Here is a 14584-nt window from a genome sequence, read left to right as displayed (position 1 = left end):
GTAGCCTCTGATGTTCAATCAGATTTCATTTAACTATTCGTTTCCTCAGTAGTGTTGCACCCTCCTGTGAGCTGTCTACAACTTCCCCTAGCCTTGGTTCATCTCTCATTACCTCCATTTCCAAAGATTCTACAGACTGACAATCTTTTCTGCCCAATTGATCATCCATTATCTAATCCAGAATAGTCTGATCTCATTTTCTGGCTCATCATTTCCCACTCGAACTACTTCTGTAATGACTGCTCTATGTCCTTCACTGCCTTCACTAGTGTCAACATAAGCTCCTACATGACTATCTTCCTTATTCTCTTATTCCATATTATTTTCTGATTTTTCCCCACTTTCACACAATTCACTCTCTTTACTATATTCTATTTAACCTCTTCACTACCTGCACTATTGTCCACTACACATTTTTCAGTCTTCCCTTTCACTAATTCTCCCTTTTCTTAAGAATATTCCTCAAGACCCTCACTTAACCTATTCATTTCTTCCACATACTTATTATAAATCCCTTTGTAGGAGGAAACAGTTAGACTGGTATTACAAACATTTACATCACAATCTCTATTTCCCTCATTAGCTTGGCAACCTCTGTGCACATTTGATAATCTGTTTGTTCTAATATCTTCATCTTCCTTTATTGGAGACTGAACCTTCCTTAAACTACAACTTATTTGTTCCTTACTCCATTACAACTCTTGGTACTTACTCCACTGAATTTTCCTATCTATATCCCATTATTTCCCCAATAGCTGTTACTTATTTGAATGGTTTTACTGTCACCAGTTCATAGCCTGCAATTGTAATCCATGGAACTTTGCTTTCAACCTGCTACAGTTAGGCCTGCCACTGTTGTAGGTTGATGTTTTACTCATTACCCATATCATGAAATTGTCTATTTGTGTTCCTCCAGGGCTTTGAATCTCTTCCTCCTCTTCACCCTCTAGCTACATCTGTCATTAGTACATTATAAACTTGGTTTTGCTCTCCTTGACTATGCCACCCAGGATTACCATGAACATTTCAATCACCACTTCAGTTCCAACTACCTGCTTCACCCATTTTCTCAAAAAGGTTTCAGGTTACGATCTCCAACACTTATGTACCTTTTCATCTCTGATGGCAGCTTTCTATACATAGTCATCCACAAATGTTCTTCAGGGACTGACACATTAATATGTTTTAATTTTCTGTACAGATTTTCACTGTACTCTTATTTTCCAGTTACATAGATCGATTTGTGTACTTTTTGAATGATATTTTTCCAAAGTGCTACATCCTACAACATCTTTGATTCCCCAGCTTTGTGTGTCTCCTGCAAGCCTCTGTTCTGCAATTTTAATTTTGTCAATTTTGGGATATGCCTGTGGAATCATCTTCCTACATGAATCTTCAATAATCACTGCATGAAGGTTTCCTTGGCATCAAATTTTTCATTATTGATTAATATGTTCCCACAACATGCCCCTCTAACTGAAAAATATTGTTCACTTGACAACAACTCTCTAACATTTCTACTTTTTCTGAAATTTTTGCAGTAGCTGTTTTTAACTTTTCCACCTCCTGTGCCTTCAACTCTGAAAGTGGCTTGTTGATGAAACCCTCCAATGATCTATTTCTTCCATCAACATCTGTTTTAACTTCAGATACTTTACTCTTCATCTTTTTTTTTCAACTCATGTTTCTAAACTCTGCATCTTTCATTAGTATTAATCTCTTTCAGCTCAATCTGTTTTCAGATATTGTTTACTGACTGAACAAGCACTACAAAAGCTTTCTATTTTCTTTATTGTCAGCTGTTCATATATGGCTTTCATTTCATTATCAACATTTTTCTCTAAAGCATCAACCTTTACACCCATAACCTTCATATTTTGATTTAATTTACCTACCTGTTCATGTAAAGCTACCAGATTTTTATTCAACAAAGATACTAAAGTACAGTTTGCTAACTGCATTTTGGATCTGTGTTCGTCTATTTTGCTGCTTGCAGTGCAATTATTTCAGAACTCACTGCTAACATTAATTTCATCTGTTTACTAACCTGACATTTTACTCACTTCCCCAATCTTGACTCATCACCAAAAGATTTACTTCACTTTGTTCAAAGGAATAACTACTCTGTTCGTCTTTCACATCTGTAGACATGCCTGCTTCATTATTTACCTCCTTACAATTTTTTTTTACCTGTTAAATTCACAGAATACTGGCTCCTAGTTTCAAATATCAAACTCCACTGTGAACTAAAACTTACAAACATACAAATAAAATTTATGCTGTGTCTTCACGTCCTAATAGTTGGAGTATTTAAATGTGTGTTACTGTCTTTATTTAACTGCGTCATTACATCATATAAGCATACTGATCGGTCCTTCAATGCTGTGTTGTTCCAGATGAACCTGTTTGTGCCACAGATTTGTGCTCAACTGGTTGACACACTTACTGCCTACCCTGGGCTTCCTTTGTGCTATGGTAGTACAACAAGTTGTTCTCTGACATTCCCGGGCAGACTTCACACACACAGCATGGATGGAGTTTTGGTGATGAGATGCTTCATCCAGGTCATATGATCAAGCTACATGTTCCTCAACCAGATCACCTGGAGACTTGGTTTTGGATGGTAAATCTCACTTTACTGTGTAATGATATTGATGATGATATACCCAAATGTGCAACCCTTCTGTGCAATGACTCCAGTCATGTTTACATCATTAGTAACATTCCACGTGCACCCTCATCTGCTGGGAAATCTGAAGCAGCAAAAACAGCACTACTACAGTATCTGAGAAAATCAATAGAACAACAGCTTTGACTACTCAAATTTGAAATGAGAATTCACAGCAGCACATTCTCACTATTTTAGAGACTACTACAAGAATCCTTCTCATAGGATATTATGCAGTTTGGATACTTAAACTTCCAACTCCCAGTCAGTCAGCATTAACTGCAAGACAACATGATACTGCAGAGAACAGGTTATATCTGGCTGAGAGATTACAGCAGGCTCATCCAAACTGTGCCCCTGGGGCACTAGTGCCCACAATCACCCACAGCCAGCGCCCCAGGCAAATTCGTATGTTGCTGCAGTGGTGAAGCGATCCGCTTAGCTGGCCATGCGGACTACCCTGATAGATATATTTGTTCGCCCGTTTTCCCTTCGGGCAGAGGATGTCTCACAAGTGCTTCAACTAGAGCTGATTGACCTACAGTGCCATATCCACCTGAAGGACCGCTTTCTTATGTGTAAAACTTTGGATGACTTTTACAGCTGTCTTCCACGGGAGAAATATCCTCTTTTGCACAAGCACGCGGACAAAGTTCTCTCAATGTTTGGTTCCACGTATATTTGTGAGCACTTTTTCTCTCTTTTAAAGCTTGCTCAAACTACGAACTGTTCATTCCTTGGCGATAAAAATTTGACCAATTCTTTGAGGTTAGCACTCTCATGGAATATTGTACCAAGCCTAGAAAAAATCGTTTCCTCGAAAAAGAAAAACGTGTAAAATGTTAATTGTCTTCTTTAACAATGTTGACTGTAAGAATTAAACAGCTTTATAGCCTTAATTCTATTTTAATCAGTTTTCAAACTTGGTCAGTTAAGATTATTACGTACAAAACAGCAAACTAAGGATCTGATTTCTAAACTCTGAAAAGGGATACAAAAAATTGCAGCACAAAGTATAACAAAAAATACTTACTTATAACTACTAACAGTAAGAATGAGACTCTATATCCCTTACATAAAATTAATTCTAAAATAGACACACACTCACTCACTCTCACTCTCACTCTCTCTCTCTCTCTCTCTCTCTCTCTCTCTCTCTCTCTCTCTCTCTCTCTCTCACTCTCACTCTCACTCTCACTCTCTCTCTCTCTCACTCTCTCTCTCTCTCTCTCTCACTCTCTCAAGGAAACCCACAGCAATGCCAGGGCACTGCAGTCGGTTACCATAACAGCTCCACACAGACACCACTGACTTATCAGCCATGAGCTTATCCACGAAACACATGAAGTGGGTCCACTGACTTTCAGCTTATATCTGCTCTAACCTCAGCTGACTCATGCTCCATGTGCTGTGGCTTTCATGCATTCACAAATGTGCTGGTACCACATGAGATGTGGAGACAAGGTGCGCAACTGCTTGCTGCCATGTAATCATGCAAACGTAATGGATGGTTCAAGATAGATGCACAGGGCTGCACTCAACCAAGAAGGTGCCTACTTGGCCAGATTACCAGCCAAACAAAAATAACGCAGATTTGAAAATGGGTAAGACAATATATGTTCTTTACCATGATTCAGGTCATTATTTTCTTGTCAACTCAGGAATGGCGGTGAGTACCTTACCAGGTACTTCAGAACATCTTCAATACAGCAAAGTGGAAGTACTACTGTGTGCAGCAAATGATACTTCTGTTAAATGTCATGGAATTGTAGAACAAATCTTAAGACATCAGTCTTAGTGAAAAATATACATTGCATTTTTTATTGCAAAGGTGAGTGAACTGATGTTGGAGGCTGATTTTTTAAAGTTTTTTTCAATATGGCACCTGCTTGGCAGTGGGATTACTGCACCAAATATTTGGTGGGGGGAAAGGTTACAGCTGCTCTGGGTCCCCCGCACAGTTAGACTGGCAGGCTGAGCAACAGGCAAGCACTTAAGTACTCGATCGGGGATGCCGCTATTGACCGCTGCAACCACATGTTTCACCGTGGTGCACTCACTCTAAATGCGGGCCAGGAGGTGTGCACCGCCACAGCTTACGGCGCGATGGTACGGAGACCTCTATGGGTCTTAGACGTCCATGATGTCTGGCGTGGATTCAAATTCCACTGCCCGCAGTATCAGAGAGGTGGTACATAATTTCAAGAAAGAACTGGGGATGGGCCCTTCACTATTTTTACAGGTCACAGAACACTAACTGAGGCTGTAAAGTATGCCAGGAAGGACTGTCTGTCATAATGTTTTCACCATGTGGACTATGTAAGTCAGTTTACAACTGATGTGCAATGTGTTTGAGGGACAGACAATGTAATAAAGGCTTCTTCTTGAGAATCAATGCTCTTTCATTGCTTATTGATTATGATGAGCTTGCTCTGGGGCAGGAGATGGATTTACAAATCAAAGAACTTTTGCAGAACACCTCAACTAGTCTTCAGTTTGACCACCACCACCACCTTCCCAGACTGGACAGTCAAGTCTGGTGTCATGTACTGTGAGGAAAAGTTAGACTATTGGTTCCTTCTTAAAGGAGAAGACTTTTGTTTGATGATCTCCACATTTTATCACATACACTGATCTGCTGTATCTCCACAATTTATCACACAGAGGGTCCTGTCCTATGATCAAACTTATAGTGGGCCACTTCATTTGGCAAAATGTAAAGCGTGCCTGTGTTGTGTCCCAGTGCTGCAAAACAGGGATGCATGCTAGCCCAGAACATTACCCGTATGACATTCCATCATGTAGGTTGCAGCATGTACATTTGGAATACCGGACATCATGACCAAGATCACGGCATGAGTTGATCTCATGGTTTGGTTGCCCTGCCACAATAACTGTGGACCAGTGCACACGATTTGAGGTGGCACTGTTCAAAGAACTGTGCAGCCTCTTAGAGTAGAACACTTTTACATCATTGGCAGACATCCTATATGGTGAAAAATTGAACCTTCCAACAAATTTCGTTGACTTAGATTAGATTAGATTTACTTTCATTCCAGTTGATCCGTAGTGAGGAGGTCCTCCAGGATGTGGAACATGTCAGAAAAACAACAATACATGACAAATATTTACAACTAAAACAAATAAGCTAATGTACCATTGCACAGGTCCCAAGTGGAATGATCGTCATTTTTTAATGAACACTAAGAGTCATTTTACAAATACTAATGCACTGAATTTAAAATAAAAAAGTTTTCTATTTATTTATAAGGTAATAAACATGTATTACAACTGCTGTAATACTTATTTACAATGAACACATTACTGCACTCACATTACTGCACTGAAATTATGCAGAAGTTATGTTGTACTTATATACAAATCAGTTGGTTTTACTAAGAAATTCATCAATGGAGTAGGAGGAGTTGGCCACCAATAAATCCTTTAGGCTTCTCTTAAACTGAATTTCATTGGTTGTTAAGCTTTTTATGGCTGCTGGCAAGTTATTGAAAATGTGTGTTCCTGAATAATGCACACCTTTTTGTACAAGACTAAGTGACTTTAAATCCTTGTGAAGATTATTGTTATTTCTAGTATTGATTCCATGAATTGAGCTGTTGGTTTGAAAAAGTGATATATTTTTAATGACAAACTTCATTAAGGAATAAATACATTGGGAAGCAGTAGTTAGTATCCCTAGTTCCCTAAACAGGCTTCTGCAGGATGTTCTTGAGTTCACACCACATATAACTCTTACTGCACGTTTTTGTGCCCGGAAAGCTTTAGCTTGGCTTGATGAATTACCCCAAAAAATAATCCCATATGACATTATGGAATGAAAGTAAGCACAGTATGCCAGCTTTTTCATTTTTATATCCCCTATGTCTGACAAAATTCGCATTGCAAACAGATTTGTTAAGACGCTTCAGCAGTTCTGTGGTGTGCTCCTCCCAGTTGAATTTATTATCAAGCTGTAATCCCAAGAATTAACACTGTCCACTTCTTCTATCTTCTTGTCATTGTATGTTAGACATATACTCTTGGCGCACCCCTTACAAGTTCTGAACTGCATGTAGTGTGTTTTTTCAAAGTTTAGTGACAAAGAATTGGCTAGGAACCTGTGATTAATGTCCACAAATATTTTATTGGCTGATCTTTCTAAGACTACACTTGATTTGCTATTTATTGCAATGTTTGTATCATTGGCAAACAAAACAAACTTGGCATCTGGTAATGTTACTCATGAAAGGTCATTGATATACACAAGAAAAAGTAAGGGCCCAAAATGGAACCTTCTGGGACCCCACATGTAATTAGTTCCCAGTTGGATGATGCCTGATAGCTTGATACATGTCTCTTTCCTAATAACACCCTTTGTTTCCTGTCAGAGATATAAGATTTGAATCATTTTGCAGCATTTACTGTTACGCTATAATATTCTAGTTTACTTAAAAGGATATTGTGATTTACACAGTCAAATGCCTTTGACAGATCACAAAATATACCAGTTGCCTGCAATTTTTTGTCTAATGAATTAAGCACATTTTCACTGTAAGTGTAGATAGCCTTCTCAATATCAGAACCTTTTAGAAATCCAAACTGTGACTTTGACAGTATGTTATTTGAGATAAGATGGTTATAAAGACGACTGTACATTACTTTTTTGAAAATTTTTGAGAATGCTGGCAACAGTGAAATTGGATGGAAATTTGATGCTATTTCTTTATCTCCCTTCTTAAACAGTGGCAACTTCAGAATATTTCAGCCATTCAGGAAATATTCCACTGATAAACGACTGGTTACACAGATAGCTTGATATGTTACTTAGCTCAGAATCACATTCTTGAATTAACTTTGTTGATATTTCATCATACCCACTAGATGTTTTTGATTTTAAAGATTTTATGATGGACATTATTTCTGTTGGGGTAGTGAGGGTCAAATTCATATTATGGAAGTTACTTGAAATGTCTGGTCTAAGGTAACCCATAGCAGTGTGGTATTACCTGATACAACTGAACTGCTGGCAATTGTCCAACAAATCACGCAGCATACCTCCAGCATCAAGATGCCTCCCCCTTAGTGTCATCGAATTCTCAAGGTTTTTTTGCACATAGACTTCACAGCATACAAGCAAGTGATGTTATGCAATGACACTATAAGTGTGTGACTTCAGCTATCTTACTCTGGTCTTTACAAGGTACTACAGAGGGCTGAACACAAATTTTATCTCTCTCTCCATGACAAGTACATTATGATTTTAATACATAGAATCAGATCATCATGGATATTGCGCTCAGAGCCCAACCAACAGTACGATGACCCTGTTCCCAGCCAGTCCACCTCAGAACCTGCACTCCAGCCTGACATGACATTTGATGATGTCTGAGGAAGTGCACCCCCACCTCATCACCATCCCCACCAAACTCTCTGCCTACACACCTGCTGTCCCAATTCTGCCACCCGTTACATCCACCTCCATACCTCAAGGATTTCATCAAAGATTAGGAAGTGTCATCACAAATATTTGATACTGAGTAACTGAAATTTTTTAAATTCACTAATATCAATTATAATATTTAAAATGTTATTAATTAAATCACATAGTATAAATTTTATGCAAAAAGTAAGTACCTGAGGCAAATGAAAGAAAATTACTGGTTTTTATTCCCAAATGTGATGTAGTCTGTTCTGCAGTTTTTATTAAGTTTCAAACAGAACTTAACTGCAAGTACTATATCTGAGAATTTGGATATGTAACAAACTCAGTTGATTAACATGCAGACTGTCAAACACGGGGTTTAGTACTTTAAACTGTCAAAATACAGAAATTTGTTGAAAATTTCACCTGTTCAGTGATGATGTTGTTCAGAACAAATGTTACCATTATTCTCATCCTTCCACAAAAGATAAGCATACCAAATGTTCCACACAAATTGTTGATTTCCAGTTTCTACTGTCTATAGTACAGTCTATTATACAGTGACTAGAGTTTTATATTTCAGCATATTTTGATAGGTAGCTCATTCCCAAATGTTAAGAATTTTATTCAACATGATTGGATCCTTAGTAATGGCTGGTAATGGCTGCACATTCTGCAGTGCTCCACACTATGGAAGAGTCAGGAGAGGGAGTGGGGATGCTCCTCTGTATGGAACAACCCCCCCCCCCCCCCCCCCCCCCCCCCCCAGCAAGATGCAATGGAACAAGGAAATTGTATCACTATAGATGACTGAGGATATAAGAACAAAGAATAGTGATGTCTCTGATGTCTTTAGTATTCAATTAGACTAGTTTTGTATCCTTCTATGAACTGATGCCTATGTGTATCTTGGTTCAGTTTAAGAACAATAAAAATAGTATTCACAATTTGTACCAGTTATTGCTTCATTCCAGATGAGTCCTGCAATGGATTACCTACAAAGTTAATTTAAATTTTAATTTGTTTAGCATCTCTTCATTTATGGGCCTCATTACTCTTCCCTGACAAATATCTCTTTGATGACTTAGAAAGCTCAGCTCAACGATTTGTGGTAATTTCATTAAATTAAACTGACATCTATTCAACTGAAAATTATAGATGTTGTTATCCAAACATTGGTCAGCCTGATGGGCTTGACATTTATACAATGTAAATATAGTCACCTCAGTGTGTTAAGTAAATAGCTTACGGTTCTACTTCTACCCCCAATGTCTGCATTGTCACCAATATTATACCTCTGCAATTTTTATTCTTGAGGAGCAAGACAATCTGTTTCTGAAGAGTTTCCGTGAACAAGTCTTAACTGCAGTTAACAGTACTGCTCTATACAAAGCTCCCTTACATCCATAATTTCATAATTTAGTTTGAGTAAATATTAATGTAGACAGAAACACCACCATGTTACATATTTGTTCTGTAGTAACCTGTAACTAATTCAAAGCCACTTGGTATACTTAACTGTAACTGTCCACTTGTTAACTAGTGTTCATTTACCATAAGCAACACACAGTTTAGCTTTTCCAGCCATTATTGAAGTTCCAGGAGCTTATTTTGTAAGGACTGGGCATATTTGGCTATTACTTCCAAATGTCAGGAAGTTATTTCTGAATAAAATGTAAGCTAAATTTATTCACAAAGCAAAAGATATTTTGGTGGAGAATGTCATTTGCTATCTATACGTCATTCATTCATGTTTTGTCAGTGTGTGTGTAGAAAGGGTGTAAAGGATAGGAAAAGAAAGAAATGTGATATCAGAAACTGTGTTTATATTGAAGAAAATGTCACATGACTGGGCCCCTGCATTTGCCACATGCATATGTATTTCCCTGATGGTATTTTTCTGATGGTATTTTTCTCTTTCTACAGGGCATATGCAATGATCAAATGCATCCGAAGAAAATTCCAAATAGGTATAAAAATTTCTGAATAAAGAAGTTGGTGTGTAAGAGGTATCAACTGTAAAAATGCTTAAATGGTTTCAATTGTGTTACATTTCTGAGTCCATAAAGCTTCTTGGATTTTGAGAAATGAGCCTGTAAGCATTAGGATGTGGGTTTTCATAAATCTGAAAAGGTTCTATGTAAATATCAAAAAATTTCTTAATTGCTGCTTTAGAATTTGTATAAACTTTTGTTAGAACTAAATCTCCAATTTTAAATTGTTTGGGTTTTACTTTTGTATTACGTCTCTGGTTTCTCTTGTTGTAATACTGTGTCCTAGTCCCTTACAATATCCTTTTTGAAAACAAATCTATCATGACAAATATATATATTGAAAACTACCTTCAGCTCTTGCCAATTTGCCAAACAAGTCAATATCCACTAAACCCTTTTTTTAAATTGGGTGTAGCACTTTGAAAAAGGCCTCTATTCATTTTGTTGTTAACCTTAACAAATTGACATCTATTACAATTACAAAAAAACTTTCTGACTTTTTGGCAACATTATGAGAAGTGCTTTCCTGAATTTTTTGCATACACTTCATTAAACCACAATATCCAAACCTTTCATGAGCATATCTTCTAAGTGTGTCAGTATATATGTGTGGGCAACAAACTTTCCACCTGTCACTATCAGGTCTGTGTCTAAAAAACAAAATAGCTTTATAAATTTGATAGTAGAGTTGTACTTTTTCATGCCCCTTCTTTCCTAAATAACTTTTACAAGTTTCCAATGATCATCTTGATTTTGATTCCTTCTGAACTGATTGCAAATGCTCCTAATTTCCTTTTCATCCTTTCAACCTTTCCTCCTTTTACACACCGGTATATAATTTAAAAATTTCCATAGACTTTTTTCTCACATCCATCTTCACCCCCTCCCCAGTAATCTATATAATGCATCTGCAATTAAATTTTTGTTTCCCTTAATATACTGAAATGTACAGTCAAATTTTTGTAGGTAAAATGTCCAAGTGGCATTTCTTTGACAGTACAGCTTACACTCTTGAATATATGATAGGACTTTATCATTTGAGAAAACTTTATTTTGTGACCAACTAAATAATTTCTATATTTTTTGAATCCCCAAACTATTGCTAAAAATTCTTTTTCTGTGATTATGACCGAGCAAGGTGGTGCAGTGGTTAGCACACTGGACTCACAATTGGAGGACGACAGTTCAATCCCGCATCCGGCCATCCTGATTTAAGTTTTCCGTGATTTCCCTAAATCGCTCCAGGCAGATGCCGGGATGGTTCCTCTGAAAGGGCATGGCCAACTTCCTTCCCCATCCTTTTCTAATCCAATGAGACTGATAACCTCGCTGTTTGGTCTCTTCCCCCAAACAACCCAATCTGTCATTATGTAATCTGCTGCATGTTTTTATAATGTTCTACTAGTGAATGCAATTGAATAATTTTCTGTTAGTCCATTAACCTCTTTTTCTTCAAATAGATGCACACCTAATCCTGTATCACTACTGTCTGTCATTAAGAAAAAAGGTACAGTCAAATCTCTTCTGTATATAATCTTTGTGTTACACAACTATTTCTTAATTTCAACAAAAGATAGTTGACATTTTTCATTCCACTATCATATAGCAATTTTCTTTAAAAGAGTTTTAAAACAGGGTGCATTTAATGCTTAGGTTCTAAAGTACTTCCCATATAACCATACTAATCAACAAAATGACTTTAATTCCTTCTTATTTCTAGGTTTTGAAAATTTTGCAATGACTTCATTTTTCTTTCATGATCAGTCATAATTCCCTCTTCATGGAACTTTACTTATCTCACAGCAAATCTACAGTTTCCATGTTTTAGTGTGGAACCCATATGTTCTTTCCAAGTTCTACTCTACAACAAAATGTCATCTACATGTATAGTCAATTTTTCCAAAGCTCCTTTACGAACACACAAACTAATCCCCTGATAAATGCTGCTACTGAAACATTTAAACCAAATGGTACAATATGACACTGAAAGCTTTTTCTGTTATATAAAAATTCTGTAGTTTCTTCTGGAATCATTTTCTGGTTCAATTTGTTGGAAACTACTTGTCAGGTCAAGACTAACCATAAACTTTACATTTTCAAACTTATTTAGCAATTCATCAGCATTCTCTGGATAGTCTGTTTCTCCTCCACGGTACTTATTTAAATGTCTAGAGTCTAATACAAGTCTTATTCCTCCACCACATTTAGATACCACCACTGAAAAGTATTTGTGCTGACTCTTACTTCTCTATACTACTCTCCACTTCTGCAGTATTTTCAACTCTCTTTCTATTTTCTTTCTTATAAATATTGGCATGGTATAGGGATTAACAAAAAAGGATCATGAGCTTTTAATTTAAGTTTACACTAACAACCTTTTACTGTTGCTGGTTAACATCAAAAATATCATTGCATTCCCGTAGAAAATGTCCTAGCTCCTCTCTGTTTTCTGTCCTTAAAAATTCAGCTTCAGCTTCAGATAGCTGTTTTAGCTATCAATTCGCTATAGGAATTATTTTGATTTCATCATCAGAAAATTCATCACTCCCCTCAAATTAACCTCAATCTCTAAACCCTTCTGTCTTCCTGTTATGGTTATCCTGGCTATTGTTTAATATCACAATACAATCACTGACAAATGAAATTGACAGGGTGGATCTTCTTATCACCTTAAAATTTTTTGGTATTAATTTTACTTCAAATATTATTGATATTGCTTTAAAAATTTCTAGTTATAATACTTTCTTCAACCTCACCTACTTTCTACTTTGAATTTGAAATACTGCTAACACAAGCATCAATATCACTTTTAATTTCTGAAAGATTGTCATTAAAACTTTTAGTTCTTTCATAGGGAACTAGGGATACTAACTACAGCTTCCCAATATATTTATTCCTTAATGAAATTTGTCATTAAAAATATATCACTTTTTCAAACCAACAGCTCAATTCATGGAATCAATACTAGAAATAAGAATAATCTTCACAAGGATTTAAAGTCACTTAGTCTTGTACAAAAAGGTGTGCATTATTCAGGAACACACATTTTCAATAACTTGCCAGCAGCCATAAAAAGCTTAACAACCAATGAAATTCAGTTTAAGAGAAGCCTAAAGGATTTATTGGTGGCCAACTCCTTCTACTCCATTGATGAATTTCTGAGGAAAACCAACTGATTTGTATATAAGTACAACATAACTTCTGCACAATTTCAGTGCAGTAATGTGTTCACTGAAAATTTGTGTGTGTGTGTGTGTGTGTGTGTGTGTGTGTGTGTGTGTGTGTGTGTGTGTGTGTGTGTGTGTGTGTGTGTGTGTGTGAGTGTAAGTATAATCTAACTTCTGCACCATTTCAGTGCAGTAATGTGTTCATTGTAAATAAGTATTACAGTAGTTGTATTACATGTTTCTTACCTTATAAATAAATATAAAACTTTTTTATTTTAAATTCAGTGCAATAGTATTTGTAAAATGACTCTTAGTGTTCATTAAAAAATGACGATCATTCCACTTGGGACCTGTGGAATGGTACATTAGCTTATTTGTTTTAGTTTAAATATTTGTCATGTATTGTTGTTTTTCTGACATGTTCCACATCCTGGAGGACCTCCTCACTACGGATCAATTGGAATGAAAGTAAATCTAATCTAATCTAATCATCTACCTTCCTTTTCAGAGTTTGTATTTCATTCTTGAATATGGAATGTAGTGTCTTGAAATTGTTATCATTGCTTTGGATTTCATGAACTTCAGTTCTTTCTAACCTTTTGGTACTAAACTGTACTCCCTCAATCCCATTCCTGAATTTGTGCAATTCATTTTTGAAAACTTCTTTTAAATTAATCATATTATTCTCAAGCTTTTCTGCTTTTATTTCTACTGTCCACCTTATTTTGATTTTTGTTTTCATTAAGTCATTTTTCACTACCTTCAAAGTTTCTCCTTAACCTTTACCATAATTTTCTAGTTTATCCAACCATTAATTGACTTGCTAATTCTGTTTATCCAGATTATGACTCTGCTTTTCTGAAGTTTCTTTTATTAAATTTGCTAGCCTATCAACTGAACTATCAACATTACTACTGCTCCTACCTTCTATCTCATCAAATCTGAGGAAAGGTGTACAGACACTACTTACTTCATGATTTACTGCCTGCTCCTCAGAATCTAAGTTACTGTGACTCTCCCAACTTACATTATACTTATTCTGTTGCAAATCTACACCCTCTTCTTCCTCCCTTCTTTCATAACATTTTCTACATTTACATCCTCCACATTTCCTAAATATGTAACTGTTCAGAAATATCACTCAAACTAATATTGCAATCCTAAACAAAGGTTCTTCATATAACCTACACTCACTAGCACTTTGAAGAAAAGTAGAAATAATTGTTGGAAAAACATTGTTGCAAATTATGATGTTGCTGCTGACTCAACTGTGTGATGTTGTTGTTTGCTGTACTCACTGTTGAATTTTGCATTGTGGGTCCAAACAGTTCTT

This window comes from Schistocerca serialis, chromosome 2 (genome assembly GCF_023864345.2).
Source record: "Schistocerca serialis cubense isolate TAMUIC-IGC-003099 chromosome 2, iqSchSeri2.2, whole genome shotgun sequence".
Classification (NCBI taxonomy): domain Eukaryota; kingdom Metazoa; phylum Arthropoda; class Insecta; order Orthoptera; family Acrididae; genus Schistocerca; species Schistocerca serialis.
The sequence above is the reverse complement of the archived record's forward strand: the minus strand, read 5'-3'. Positions refer to the sequence as shown.